The sequence below is a fragment of the Oryctolagus cuniculus genome, chromosome 4 (genome assembly GCF_051225735.1).
Source record: "Oryctolagus cuniculus isolate XC-2025 breed Fujian yellow rabbit chromosome 4, ASM5122573v1, whole genome shotgun sequence".
Taxonomy (NCBI): Eukaryota; Metazoa; Chordata; class Mammalia; order Lagomorpha; family Leporidae; genus Oryctolagus; species Oryctolagus cuniculus.
The window spans coordinates 94,239,942-94,253,751 of NC_142870.1; the positions used below are offsets into that span (position 1 = coordinate 94,239,942).

Below are 13,810 nucleotides of genomic sequence, written 5' to 3' on the forward strand. Positions count from 1 at the left end.
CTTAAGGGAATGGAGGCGAGCGGGCCAGGCCCAGGGCCCCCTACCTTGCTTTGGCTACAGCAGATCCCTTTGGGTGTGTTTGTACCTCCATACGGTTTCACTTAAACCCAGCATTCCTCTGCTGAAAACAAAGCTTGGGAACCGTGGGGCTGCATGTGGTAGCTAAGGTCTCTGAGATAAGCTCTGATCGGCTCGGATGTGAGCCTCCAAGTGGACACATGCATGGATGGGTGGACGGACGGATGGACGGATGGATGGACGAGTGAACTCGCCCTGGCCAGTTCCTGGTCATACCTGTTCCCGGCAGTCTGGAAATTCATCCGGGGCTGGGTCAGATGCTCTCCTGATGCCCTGCCAGTTGTAGGGTTCTCTCTCTCTCGGCCACCGCCACTGTCAAGGCCTTGGATGCCACCAGGTCTGCACTGGAAAGTCATCAGTGGTGCGTCCTCCTGCACCTGTCTTCCCAATGCACTGACTCAACTGCAAGAGATACCGACACCAACAGCACGAGTCACGGGCAGGCTTGGCAGACGAGACTCCTGGGGTTTTCTCAGTGTGTGGCTGGGGTGTGGCACCAGGATGGGCTGGCGTCAGTTTCCTTCCATCAGAGGGCAAGGGCTCCCAGCTTGGGCCTTGACTCCCTCCCACCAGCCCTGATTTCCTTCCCTCCTTTCTTTCCTCTAAGGAAGTGCTCCTTACCCTTGGCCGCCCACTGCAACGGGCAAGCGAGACTTAACAGTGACAGGTACACAGACATTCTGATTTTTTTTGGTCTGGGGTGTGGCCTAGGAAACAGGAGTTTTTCAAGCTCCGCAGTTGATCCTAATTCCCAGCCAAGGTTGAGAACCACTTGAGAACTTGGAGCAGGAGTCCCCACTTCAGCTATGGCTGTTTCCTGGCACTGAGACTCACCTGTGGCTGCTGCATGGGGAGAAGTGGGGGGAGGGGCACTGACGTCTATCAGCAGCCAGAGGAAGGCAGGGAAGCAGAGAGGATGCCTCATCGCATGGTCCTGCCCCACTGCCCTGTGAGAATCCCAGCAGCCCGTCCCGTTACGTGTGCAGGTGACAAGTGGGAGGGCACATCTGGACACATTGAGGCTCCGGTGTGCCAAGGGCACCGCCCACTAGTAATATTTCAGGGAGCTTCAAGAGACAGTGCCCTGGGCCTGCCAGCAGCCTTCTCACAGGCAACTTGGCACCAAGGCTGCCCTGGAGTGCATCAAGGAGTGGGATGAAATGGGGAGAGGGAACTTTCCCCTTTCTTAAAGATTTCTTAAGTTTATTTGTAAGGCACAGTTAAAGGGAGCAAGGGGGGGTGGGGGGAGAGAAAGAAATCAACCTTCTATCTGCTAGTTCACTCCCCAAATGGCCACAGTGGTTAGGGCTGGGCCAGTCTGAAGCCAGGTGCCAGGAACTCCATCTGGGTCTCCCATGTGGATAGCGGGGGCCCAAGCACTTGGGCCATCCTCTACTGCTTTCTCAGGCACATTAGCAGGGAGCTGGTTAGAAGTAGAGCAGGACTCAAACTGGCACTCACGTGGGAGGCCGGCATCACAGGTGGTGGCTTAACTCCCTGCACTACTACACTGGTCCTGGGAGAGGGGACTTTAGGTAACACATCATCCAAGCTCTCTACCAGTCCCGTTGAGCACTGGCTGGTGAGCTCTGGGCACGCAGGGGTCCCAGTGACACTGCCTGGTGGTGGTGGTGGTGTGCTGAGTCCCCAGCCTTCTCTGAATTTGCCCCCTGGCTGGGCATCACGTCCTCTCCACGCGCCACCATGCAGTCGGAGTCCTCGCGACTCGAGCTTGCCTGCCTGCCTGTGCTTGGTGCGGATTATTTGTTTGACTTCCTGTACAAGTTCTCTGACTCGCTTTTAAAAATCACATTCCCTCCTAAATGAGAAAACCTCTTTAATTGTTAGCAGGAGCTGAGGTTCTGCTCCTTGCATGGACAATATCATTAAGCGTTGGAAAATAAACAAACTGGAAAAGTTTAAGACATTTTCAAACCCTGTGCTTCCCAGAGGGCGTCTGGGGCCCCTGGCAGGACAAGGATCTGCTGGCCTGGGTTTATACTGTGTTGATGACTTGACCCCTCCAGCTGTGAGAAGCCAAACTGACAGCAGGGTTGTTTTCACTCAGCTTCCCAGGATCGCAAACTTGATTTGGGAGGCATTTGCGCTGATTTGCGCCGAGGTCTCCAGCGACTCGCGCCGGGCTTCCTTCCCCGGGAGAGAGCAGGACGGGAGTGGGCTGGTGGCTCTGGTGGCTGACAGCTGTCGTAAACCAACGTGTCCTGCAGTCATCCCACAGGGCAGGGGGCGGGCAGGGGAGCCGTGGGAGGGGCGCTGTGCAGGAAGGCTTCGTTCCATCTTGCTGAAATGTGAGTCTAATGAAATGATAATGAGGTTGTGGCCTTTAAGCTCCGGTGAGCTTCTTGTGCGATGTAATGTTAGCCAGAGTGGGACTTTTTTTTTTTTTTTTTTGAAATGATTAAAACTATCGATTCCTAGGCCTGTGTGGTTTGAATCGAAATTCATCAGAGGCCTAGAGGTGAGGGATGAACATTTTCCCCTGGCTCCTCTGGGGAGACAGATGCTGCCTTGCAGGAACCAGCTTGGGTGCCCCTGGCCGCGCTGGCGCACAGAGCAGCAGAGAGGACCCAGCATCCAGAGACCCAGGCGGGATGAGGGCCGGGCCCTGAGTCCCAGCCCTTTTCCCTGGGACTCCTCCCTCATGTTGGGGTGTGGAGGTTGGGGGGCTCTCTGTTTAGTCTTGGCTCTATTGTCTTCCAGATGTTGCAGTGAAATGTCTTTTCCATGAAACAGGAACATGAAGAAACACAGAGACGGCCCAAAGTTTTGGTCCAAAATACCAGAAGGAGCAAGTCCAGCCGGGTGGGGTGGCTGCACGTGGGCCTCTCGGCGCCAGCTTTTCCTGGGTGGAAACAGGAGTTTCTCCCTCTGGGTTTTGACCCCACTGTGCATGCTCCCTAGAGCAGAAACTCCTTTAAATGTCTAGTGCAAGAGAGCTGAGACAGGTTGACGTCACTGAAAACAACCTTACCTGGGCCGCAGTGGGGGCACAGCAGGTTAAGCCACCAGCATCCCACATCAGAGTACTTGTTCGAGTCCTGGCTTGGCTTCCAATCCCATTCCCTGCTAAAGCACCTGGGAAGGTAGCAAAAGATGGCACCCAAGCGCTTGGGCCCCTGCCACCTGCATGGGCAACCTAGATGAAGATCCTAGCTCTGGGTGCTTGGCTCAGACCTGGCTGTTGCAGCCATTTGGGGAATGAACTAGCAGATGGAACATATCTCCCTCCCTTCTCTCACTCTCTCTATGTTGATGTGCCTTTCAAATAAATAAATAAATCTGTTTTAAAAAATAACCTTACTTATGGGGGCCAGCGCTGTGTTACAGCGGGTTAAAGCCCCAGCCTGCAGTGCTGGCATCCCATATGGGTGTCAGTTCAAATCCCAGCCGCTCCTCTTCCCATCCAGCTCTCTGCTATGGCCTGGGAAAGCAGTAGAAGATGCCCAAGTCCTTGGGTCCCTGCATTCATGTGGGAGACCCAGAAGAAGCTCCTGACTCCCGGCTTCAGATCAGCTCAGCTCTGGCTATTGCAGTCATTTGAGGACTGAACCAGTGGAATGGAAAACTCTTTCTCTCACTTTACCTTTCTCTGTTATTCTTTCAAATAAATAAATAAAAAAAAAAAACTTTACTTAATGTAAAAAAAAGTCCAAAAAGAAAAGTTGCATAATATGTCAACAGCATAAGGATAGGCATATTTCCAAAATACGGATGTCTTGCTTTACCTTAACGTTGTTCTTGCCTTGAAGGGCTGAGGCAATTTTTTGTTTGTTTGCTTTTAGATTTATTTATTTATTTATTTGAAAGGCAGAATTACAGAGACACAGAGAGAGACAGAGAGAGAAATAGAGACAGAGAGATCTTTCATCTGCTAGTTCACTCCCCAGATGGCCACAATAGCTGGAGCTGGGCTGATCTGAAGCCAGGAGCCAGGAGCTTCTTCCAGGTCTCCTACATAGGTGCGGGAGCCCAAGCACTTGGACCATCTTCCATGCTTTCCCAGGTGCTTTAGCAGAGAGCTAGAAAGGAAGTGGAGCAGCCAGGACTCGAGCCTGCACCCATGTGGGATGCTGGCGCCACAGGCAGCAGCTTTACCCACTATGCCACGGTGCTGGCCCCAGGAGGCAATTTTTGAACACTTGGTCCGGCTCCAGCCTGTGGGCATGTGGGGTCTGCCATCCTAAAGCTGATCAGTGCTCCCATCTTGATCTCTTCTCCAATGCACCTAGACGATGACATCCTAATGGCCCACTTGGGCCCTCCTGCTCACCTGCAGGTTCTGTCTGAGGGATAGGCTCTGTGCACAACAGACCAGGGTAGGCTGAGCGGCTCTGGGACGCTGTCCTCCACCTGGGGAAAAGTCGCCTGGCCAGAGCACCCCTGACTCCAATCCCTTCTTTCTTTTACAGCCTCACAGGATAGTCATGGGCATAACATGCACCCTGCAATAGTTGTATTCAGACTGGAGCATCGAGGTGCACTCAAGGTCACCCCCACATCACGGTCACGTCCACTTCGGAAAATGGTGTGATACATCATCAATTTTCCAGCTCACCTTTTGCAAGCCAGTTCAGGCACCCTAGCCTGAAATCCTCTCTGGCCACCTGGACCAGGTAAGTGGGGTCCAGGCCTTCCTCTGGGGCCCCCATTGCACATTGCATTATTATTCACAGCTGGGTCTTCTTGTGCCCCTTGCTAGACTGTGCGCTCCTGGAAGGCAAGATTCCAATCTTACTGCTTTTTTGTATCCCCTTTCCAGCGCAATGTCTCAGTATGACATACCTGAGTAGGTGATGGCTGAGCGAATGAAGGAAAGAAACCGTAACTATTGTCATTTGATTTCCAAAACAACCTTGGGAACCAAGCAGGGCAGGAATCTGAGCCCTGATTTCCTGGGGAAAAAAAGCAGCAGCAGCAGAGGCTCCAGGAGGGTAGGGCCTTGCTTAAGGTCACCTGATTCCTGGAGCTGGCGCCAGGGCTGTGGTGCAGTCTGGTAGCTCCAAGAGAGGTTTCTCCGCCCACGCTTGCTCTGCTGCCTGGAGAGGCACTCCCGAGCAGCCTCCTGCACAGGTGGTTCCCTGGTGCTTCCCATCCAGGTCCCTGCCCCGCCCCAAGCACCGGCTTTGAAAGAGTTGGCCTAGCAAACCAACTGTAATTAGGCGGTAATAATGACTCCATTTTCTCGTTTTTATTAATAAAAGGCATATGCGCCCTGCCACTCAGAGCGTTCGGGGGGAGAGTGTGTGTTTCCCTCGCTGGGTTAACAAGATTCCACCCAGAAGCAGGCAGTGAGCAAAGCACCTTTTCCGCACCTGTCAGCCCCCTCGGCCCACCTGCTCCCAGCCTCTGAAGTGGGGGGGGGGGACCCCAGGGGGCCGCTGCAGTGGCTCCCACTTGCCTCGCCATCGTCGCTGCTGGACTCAGCAGACCCTGACTTCTGGAGACGCGTCTCGGCCATGTGTCAGCTGCCCGGGGAGAAGCTGGAGTGATGTGCTCCAAGACCTGTCAGGAGAAAGGGTTTACAGTCAGTGAGGAGCCGCAAACCCCTGCCCGCGCACTGGCCAGTGGAATGTTAATTCTCCGCCTCCGCTGCCTGGACACCACCTTCCCCTCTTGGCCCTGCTCTCCCAAGCCTATGGAACACAGCTCAGGTTTGCCTTCCCTGGGGACTGCACATGGCTTCACTTGGTCCAAGTGACACTGCTCAGAGCGGAAAGCGACGGTCAGGCAGGGCTGCGGCCTTCCTGCCCCTGCTCAGCACTGGCGGGGGCCTCTGTGGCTCACTGCCCGGGCTCTCTGCCCTCTCAGCAGTGGTGGGACCCTTGCTGCACAGGCCTTGAGGGCAAAGGAAAACTGGACTGTCTCCTTTCATCCTCCCTCCCTCCCTCCCTCTCGTCAGTCCGTCCCTCTATCCGTCCGTCAGCAACTCCATGTCAAGGGCCCACTGTGCCAGGCAGTCAGCCAGGAGCTGGGCAGCCAGACGCCACCTCTGTCCTCTTGCACCTCTGCAGGCTGCTACTCAGCTCTATCGCCCCACAGCAGTGAGCACCAGATGAGGCAGGGGGGAAAGGCGGCAGGCATCGTGGCACCGCAGCTGACGCCTCAGCGTGGGACACCCCCAGTTCACATCTGAGTTCCCCTATGAGTCCCAGGTGCTCCACATGGCTTCTTTTTTTTCTTGCTCTGCACTTCTGATCCAACTCCCTGCTAATGCACCTGGGAAGCAGCAAAAGATGGCAAGATGGCTGGAGTACCTGGGTGCCTGGGTCCCTGCCACTCATGTGCAAGACCTCAACGGAGTCCCTGGCTCCTAATTTTGGCCTGGCCCAGCCCAAGCTGTTGCGGACATTTGGGGAGTGAACTGGGAGATAGGAGATCTCTGTCCCTCCCTTTCTCTGTCACTCTGCTTTTCAGATAAACAGATAAATCCGTTTTTTTGTTTTGTTTTGTTTTTTGTTTTTTAAGAAAGAGAGAGGAGGGTTGTAGGCAGGAATGACCTCAATGCAAGAGGAAATAAAAGAGAAATCAGCCTCTGAATGACTGAATGATTTGGGAAGCCCAAATCACCTGTGCCCTTCACTAAAACAAGACGCATCCCTCCTCAACTGTCGGAAGCTGCTTGACATTCTGCCTCCGTCCCCTGAGCCGCGCTGACAGGGAAGCTTTTTGTTCTTCAAGTGTCTTCTCTAAAGGTGCAACCCCTGCCCCCACCACCACAGGCTTGCCGCTCGAGTCCTTCACAGGAACGCGCTCGCCCGTGGTCCCTGCACCCCCAGCCCGGCCAGGAGTCAGGAGCCAGGATAACCTGCAGAGGATGCAAGGGAGCCCCACCCTGCTCCCTGCCCCACCTGGTCTCCCCCAAAGGGAGCCGTGCCACGAGCACCCTGTAGCCATGTTCGTGCACCCCAAGGTGGGATAGGGCGGAGGGAGGCAGCCTGGTAGTGCACCTGGCACATAGCAGGTGTCCTGTAAGCAGCCACAAGGGCTCCATCCTCTAGCCATTTCCTCACGCAAGGTGGTCTTTGACGCTTCTGGAAGGGGTGGGGATGAGGGAAGAAGAAAACCATTCACCCTGCTGAAGGTTTGCCAGTGCAGGCTCCGCACTGTGCCCTTGAGAGGTGACCATGCACAGCCTCCAAACCTTCTGTGGCTCCTACATGCCCTCTGGTCTGCCCCTGCCCAGCTTCTCCAAGGCAGCTCCGCTTCCTGGCCTCTCATTCCTCTGCCCTCCTCAGTGGCTTCCTGTCCCCAAGATGCCACTGCATCCACTCCAGCCTGCAGGGCACTGGTCACCACCCAGCGAAGCTTCCAGCACTTGTGTGTTAGGCCAGACCCTGTTGAATGCTCTTTTCTTCTTACATCTCCCTCCTTCCCAGATACAACCCTCCCTCCTCCCTGCACTCTTCTTTTTAAACAACTTTTATTTATTTGAAAGGCAGAGTTATCTAGAGAGAAAGAGAGGCAGGGAGAGAGAAAGAATGAGAGGAGAGAGAGAGATGGATCTTCCATCTGCTGGTTCACTCCCCAGATGGCTGCAACAGCTGGGGATAGGACGGGCCAACGTCAGAAGCCTGGAACTCCATCCTGGTCTTCCACATGGGTAGCAAAGGCCTGAGTGCTGTGGCCATCATTTGTGGTTTCCCAGGCATATTAGCAGGGAGCTGGATCAGAAGCAGAGCAGCTGGGACTTGAACCCACATTCATCTGGGATGCCAGCGTCACAGGCTCCTCCCCTCACGTTTCTGACCTAGATGCATCTCTCTCCTCTATGGCTTCTTTATCCTTCTCCATCCCTTTCGTTCCCTCCCCTCCACCCTCTGTAATACAGCTCTCAGCCCTCCACTCTTGCTTCCAGGTGACTTGTCAGCGCTGGTCCACACTGATACCACTGACAACTCCCAAATCTACAATTCTTATTTTTTTTTTTTTTGACAGGCAGAGTGGACAGTGAGAGAGACAGAGAGAAAGGTCTTCCATTTTTCTGTTGGTTCACCCCCAATGGCTGCTGCGGCCGGCGCACCGCGCTGATCCGAAGCCAGGAGCCAGGTGCTTCCTCCTGGTCTCCCATGTGGGTGCAGGGACCCAAGCACTTGGGCCATCCTCCACTGCACTCCCGGGCCACAGCAGAGAGCTGGCCTGGAAGAGGGGCAACCGGGACAGAATCCGGCACCCCGACCGGGACTAGAACCCGGGATGCTGGTGCCGCAGGTGGAGGATTAGCCTAGTGAGCTGCGCTGGCCCCAAATCTACAATTCTTTCTCAACTCACTCGTGACCCAAGCTGGCATCGCCCATCAACTGCCCCATAGTGATCCCTGATTTCCATCTCCCTGCTCGAAGACCTGAGACCCATGAGCAGTGTTCCAGCCACTGGCATGGGTGGGCATCCAGGAGTATTAAATGAAAAATGACCAGTGCCACCTCACAGGAGTAGCTTGTCCAGGATCAATTTCCCTGGTTTGTCCACACAACTCCCCTCACCCTCCTCCCCTGAAGGGAAGAATATTCCAAGGTTGGAGCTCTCAAGACCTCTGTTCTATTGACGGAATCCAAATGGAACTGGTGAAGAGCTCTTCCTCCTACTGGGAACTCCTTTGAAGGAGTTGGGGGTGGGGGTGCTGTCAGGACCTGCCTTTGTATCCTAAGTCTTCACCCACAGGGCTGGATTTGCATATGTTAATATGGAGAACTCTAACTATTTAATGAGAAGCAGTGGGCCCTTGTGGGTGAGCAGAATTCCTTAGAGTATTTTTTTCAGATGTCTTAATTCACTCTGTCTTTGTTGTACTGCGGCAGATCCAGGTGTTCAGACTGAGTTGGTCCTGGTGCCCCCACTCCCCTCCCCCAGATCTCTGAAACCACAGATCTCAAAGATTCTTCGGCCACCTTCTGTCCAGCGGGTGACAGTGCAGGGAGCAAGCAGTCTGGCTCTCTGGACACAAGGCCAAGGTGTCTGGAGGACGGCAGGCCCAGGCCAGAGAGCCCAAGCACGAAGGTTGGGGGTGGGGGGTGGGGGGTGGGGGGAGATGCGGCTGAGAGGGTGGGGGAGAGAGGGTAGAATTCCAGAGCCGAGAGCCCTCCGTGGAGACAGCCTGCTGGGCTCCCAGCCCTCCATCTGGGTTCCACTAAAAACACATTTTGCGTGTTTCTGTTGTTCTTGAGTCTGGTTTTATTTCAAGGGGAAAATTAGAAAGAAATATCTTTCCCTTTATTTCAACAGCGTGCACTTGGGTAGAGTCTCAGCTGTCTGGCCTGGAGGTGAAAGGAGGGGGCTAGGCTGGGGTCCTAAGAGGCCCCCGGAGACTGAGGCTTCCGGCTCTGCTTGCTGCCTGCATCCCAGATCCAGGGGTCTGCCACCCGCACGTACCTTCCCAGATGACAGCGACCCGACGGCCAGGGAGACAGATGCTTGCTGGTTTGAGAGGGAGAGGGAGGGACCGATGAAGCCCAGGACAAGGAGGGCCCTGTTAAGGCCGCCTCAGCTGGGATGCCTGCATAGACGCAGAGCAACAGGGTCCCCACAGCCGTCCCGGAGCCTCCCTCTCTGAGCCCAGGATGGCACTGGCAGGTGACCAGCCAGTGAGCCTGGGTTTCATCCAGGTAGGAAGCCAGAGGTGGCAGAGATGCAGGTTCTCATCCAAGATGACGCTGACGTGCATGGACGCTCATCCTCAGAGACAGAAACAATGAATGACAGGGCGAGAACGGCTGTTAGCCATCTAGCCCCAGGCCCTCGCTCCATAGATGAAGAAACAGCCCCGGAGAGAGCGAGCTGCTTGCCCAGGCCATGCAGCAGGCCAGTGGGTGGACTCCTCCCCCCAGGCCCCATTGGTACCGGTACTTTTCCAGTCTGCTGTTCTATGAATGCCTAGATCCCCATGGAGAGGTACAAGAGCTCTGATCCACGTGCTCAGTTGCGGATTCACAGGTCCACGGGCACTCAGCAGAGACACTGGTCCCCTGTCAGTGGAGCGCTCACCAGCATTCCCGGCTGGACACAGGCTGGGTCTCTCCTCCATGGTGACCTTGGGCACCACCCCTCCAGGTGAAAGAAGAACTCAGGACACCATGGAGGACGGTCCTGGTTTTCCACGGAGCTGGTGCCAGACACAAGGAGGGAATTTTTGGTCCAGGCCCTGAGTCCTGGGCCCTGGCCCTCACGCACCACCAGAGGGTCATTCTTGCTGAGCCCTCTCTCTCCAAGGAGGGCCTCTGCAATGATTTGATTGGGCTCTTAGGAAAGGCTTGATTGCCCCCTGGTGGTCATGTGCAGCTTCAGTTCCCCAGTGCTTCTGCCCATCATTTATCAAATCTATTGAACCCCTTGCTGTGAGCCAGGGAGGAAAGATTTGCCCTTGCTGAGTGAATGGCCACTGGCCCCCGGGAAGTCAGTAGACTCTGGGCGATGGATGTTCACTGCCACAGGTACAGTTCAGGTTGAGGGCGCAGTGTTGTGGCAGGCACAGCGGGTTCCACTTGCCAACCGCTCCACTTCTGGTCCAGCCCCCCACTAATGTGCCTAGGAAGGCAGTCCAGACCTGGCTCTTGTTGCCACTTGGGGAAGTGAACCAGCAGATGGAAGATCTCTCTCGTTCTCTCTTTTTCTGTGTGTGCATGAGTCTCTGTCTCTCTGTTTCTGTTGCTCCATTTTTTCACATAAATTAATAAGTAAATCTTTCAAAACTATAGGCTGACTAGTGCTTTCACAGAGGTGAGTGTAGGGGACAAGCGGGTGTCACTCCAGCTTTCAGAGAAGGAGTGCAGGGACAATTCCTCAGGAGTGTGCTTCCCAGGCTGTGTATAAGCGACCAGTAATTCACATTCATTCATCTAAGAGTTTGCAGTTTACCAAAAGATCACACTTGCATTTGCTGCTTTGTCTTCCCGGTGGTGCCATGAGGTGTGTAATAGTCCACATCTAAGAGATGATGACACTGAGACCCAGAGTACACTGTGAGAATTACAGTCACAGCCTGGTAATTGGCTCTCATTTGATTATGTCACTTCCCAAACTACTCCCAAGAGAAGCAGACTACCCACAGAGCAAAGGTTGCTTGCGGGAAGCCATCACCTCTGCCACCAAAACCGTGGCTAAGTGGGGGGTCTGGGCAGCTAAGCAGCTCCCCCTCACCCTCCAGGGAGCGGAGTTCTTACCTTCCAGAACTGCAGTGGCAGGGCCAGTGGTGTGGGGCAGTGAGTTAAGCCACTGCTTGAGACGCCTGCAGCCCATATCTGAGTGTCGGCTCGAATCTCAGCTACTGCTCTTCAGACCCAGTTTCCTGCTAATGCACCTGAGAAGGCAGCAGAAGATGGCCCAAGGTGGACCTCCTGGCTCCTGACTTCAGCCTAGCCCAAACCTGGCTGTAGCACCATTTGGGGAAGGAACAAGCGGATGAAAGATCTCTCTCTCTCTCTCTCTCTCTCTCTCTCTTGCTCTCGCTCTTGCTCTCACTCTGCCTGTCAAATAAATAGATAAACCTTTTTTCAAAGATCTGCAGTAACACCTGGTGAGCCCAACACCCAGCAAATGCAAACTTGAGCGTGCTGGGCTTAGTGGCTGCAACCCAAGCCTGGAAGCAATGGGCACAAGGAGACATTTAATTTCCTCTTCACCACCAGACACTGGGTCGGACCCGCGCTGAGGAGCGCTGGCAAGCCTTGAAGGGCCTGAGCGGGGTGGGCTAGCTGTGGGAGGGGAGCACAGCTCCAGGAAGGGCCTCATCTCCCACACCCTCTCCTCTGCCAAGAGCAAGCCGAAGGTCCCCGTGGACTCCTTGTTAAAGAAGAATGAAAACTGCAGAGCAGACGTTTAGAAACAAGCAGGCCTACAGCTTAGAGCGCAGCCCAGGTTGATCTCTGGAAAATCATCCCACACTGTCGGCCTGGCAGAGGCAGACTCTGGGTTCCTGGCACAGTGGAGAGGGGATCCCTGGAGGCTCCCCTCTCGTCCCTGAGCCCTAGCGCTGGTGCCTCATGGACTCCCACCTATTCCTGCCCAGCCCACCTTCCCAGTCTTACTGCTGTCCCCACACATACCCCTTGCTTAGAAATCCAGCTCAGTTTCCACACTCTGCTCCCTCTCATCTTCCTCCCCACAGCCTCCCCTGATAGGGCAGCTGCAGCCTCCTTGCCTCGCAGAAGCAGCGCCTCGGACCCACCTGCTGGGCTCCCCTGGGATGAGTCTGGGTCCCAGGATGGCGGACATCTCCTGAGTGTGGGGACTGCCTCTGGGGAGGGCCTGGGAAAGCGCAGCGGGGGAGGAGAGCCCTAGATGTGCCAGAGCATCCCAGTGGGCCTGGGTGTGATGACAGGGTGGGCCACTGTGCCTGTGCAAATGTAGGTGAGGGAGGTTGAAGACTCTACCGAGAAACAGAATGCCTTCACCTCCCCTCGTCTGCGAGGCCTGTGTGTTAGCCATGAGATGGAGATCCCAGGACAGGATATATTCCGAGCGCAAGATGCCACAAAAAGACCCTTTGGACCAAAGAAATTGGTAACAAGTGGAGGCTCTAGATGCAATCAATTTGGATCGACAGTGCCCCATGGCCCAGCACCTCGTCCTTCCTGCCATCCTACGAAGCAATGAAACTCAGAGAGGTTCAGTAACCAGCCCCAGATCACAAAGCTAATAATATTCAGTGCTAAGATTCAAACCCAAGTCTTCTGATGCCAGCACAGTTTGTTACAAGAGCATTCTTTTGCCTTGACTAAATTCGGGGGGGAGCCAAATATTTGGGAAACCAAGCTTCACAGGGAGGGGGCAAGTATTTTGTGCCAGCATTTTGCCCCTGACCTGGAGTCTGACCCCCTGCCAGCCCGGCCCCAGCCCAGGACCGTATTCTCTGCCTTGCATTCAGTCTGGCCAGTGTTCTCTGCAACCACATTTTCAAGGACTCCATCACTCCCCGAGCATACAAATGTCTCTCCTTCATTTTTCCTGTTAGGCAGATTTAAAGAATGAACTGAGAATCTTGGCCGCCATTAATTTCACAGCTTACAATTATTTGCATTCTTTTTTTCCCTTCCTTTCTTTTTTTTTCTTGCTTGAGTCTTTTTAAAAAGCCCTTATGATTCCCCTAATCCCCTTTGGTAGAACAATCCATTCTCTTCTCTTAACCTCCTCTCTTCTTGAAGTCCCCTCCCCCTGAAAGCTTTAAATAATGCAGCAAATTCTTGTTTCATTTCCTTCTTTCTGTTTCCAGATGGATTTTTCTCCCCAGCGCGTCCCTGGGAATCACTGCCGCCCTACGCTCCGCTGGATGTGCCTCGGTCTGTGCGCTCCTCCAGGCCCCTCTGCCCCCTGCCCCCTGCAATTTGCTTTTTTAATTATAGTTTCTCTTGAGAGTTGTTTTTTTCTCTCTTCAGTCCTTTACATTGCTTAGATTTTAATCCTTTCTTCCAGTGCTGAGAATTCATTAAGATTTTCCGATTTCTCTGAATTCGCTTCCTTGGTATTGATTAAATCTTAATCTGTGCATGAAGCTGCTTAGTCCTACGCTGACTCAGGTTGCTGAGGCTCCTGTCTCTGGAGTCGGGGTGTCCGTGTGTCAGTCTGAGCCCTACAGTCTGAGGTCCTGGCCCTCCCATGCCCTGAATCTCAGCCCCATGGCAGCTGGACACCTGTCCCCGCCTCCCTGGCCAGCTGGCGGGCGCTCCTGGGACTGTGTTTTGGTTCCGTGGGTTGTTCCTTGCAGGCTAGAACTGACCACAAA

The 13,810-nt window shown here is 54.4% G+C and overlaps 1 long non-coding RNA gene across 2 annotated transcripts; it reads left to right on the top strand.

Moving 5' to 3' along the window:
• Positions 1 to 893: 893 nt before the first annotated feature.
• LOC149127048 (uncharacterized) lies at positions 894 to 13,563 on the top strand. Of its 2 annotated transcripts, none has more exons than XR_016232112.1 (3): positions 894 to 1,027; positions 4,509 to 4,712; positions 13,301 to 13,563. It is a non-coding gene; the product is annotated as an uncharacterized LOC149127048 (long non-coding RNA). The 2 variants fall into 2 exon arrangements; XR_016232111.1 differs by having other exon boundaries at positions 911 to 1,064.
• Positions 13,564 to 13,810: the final 247 nt, after the last annotated feature.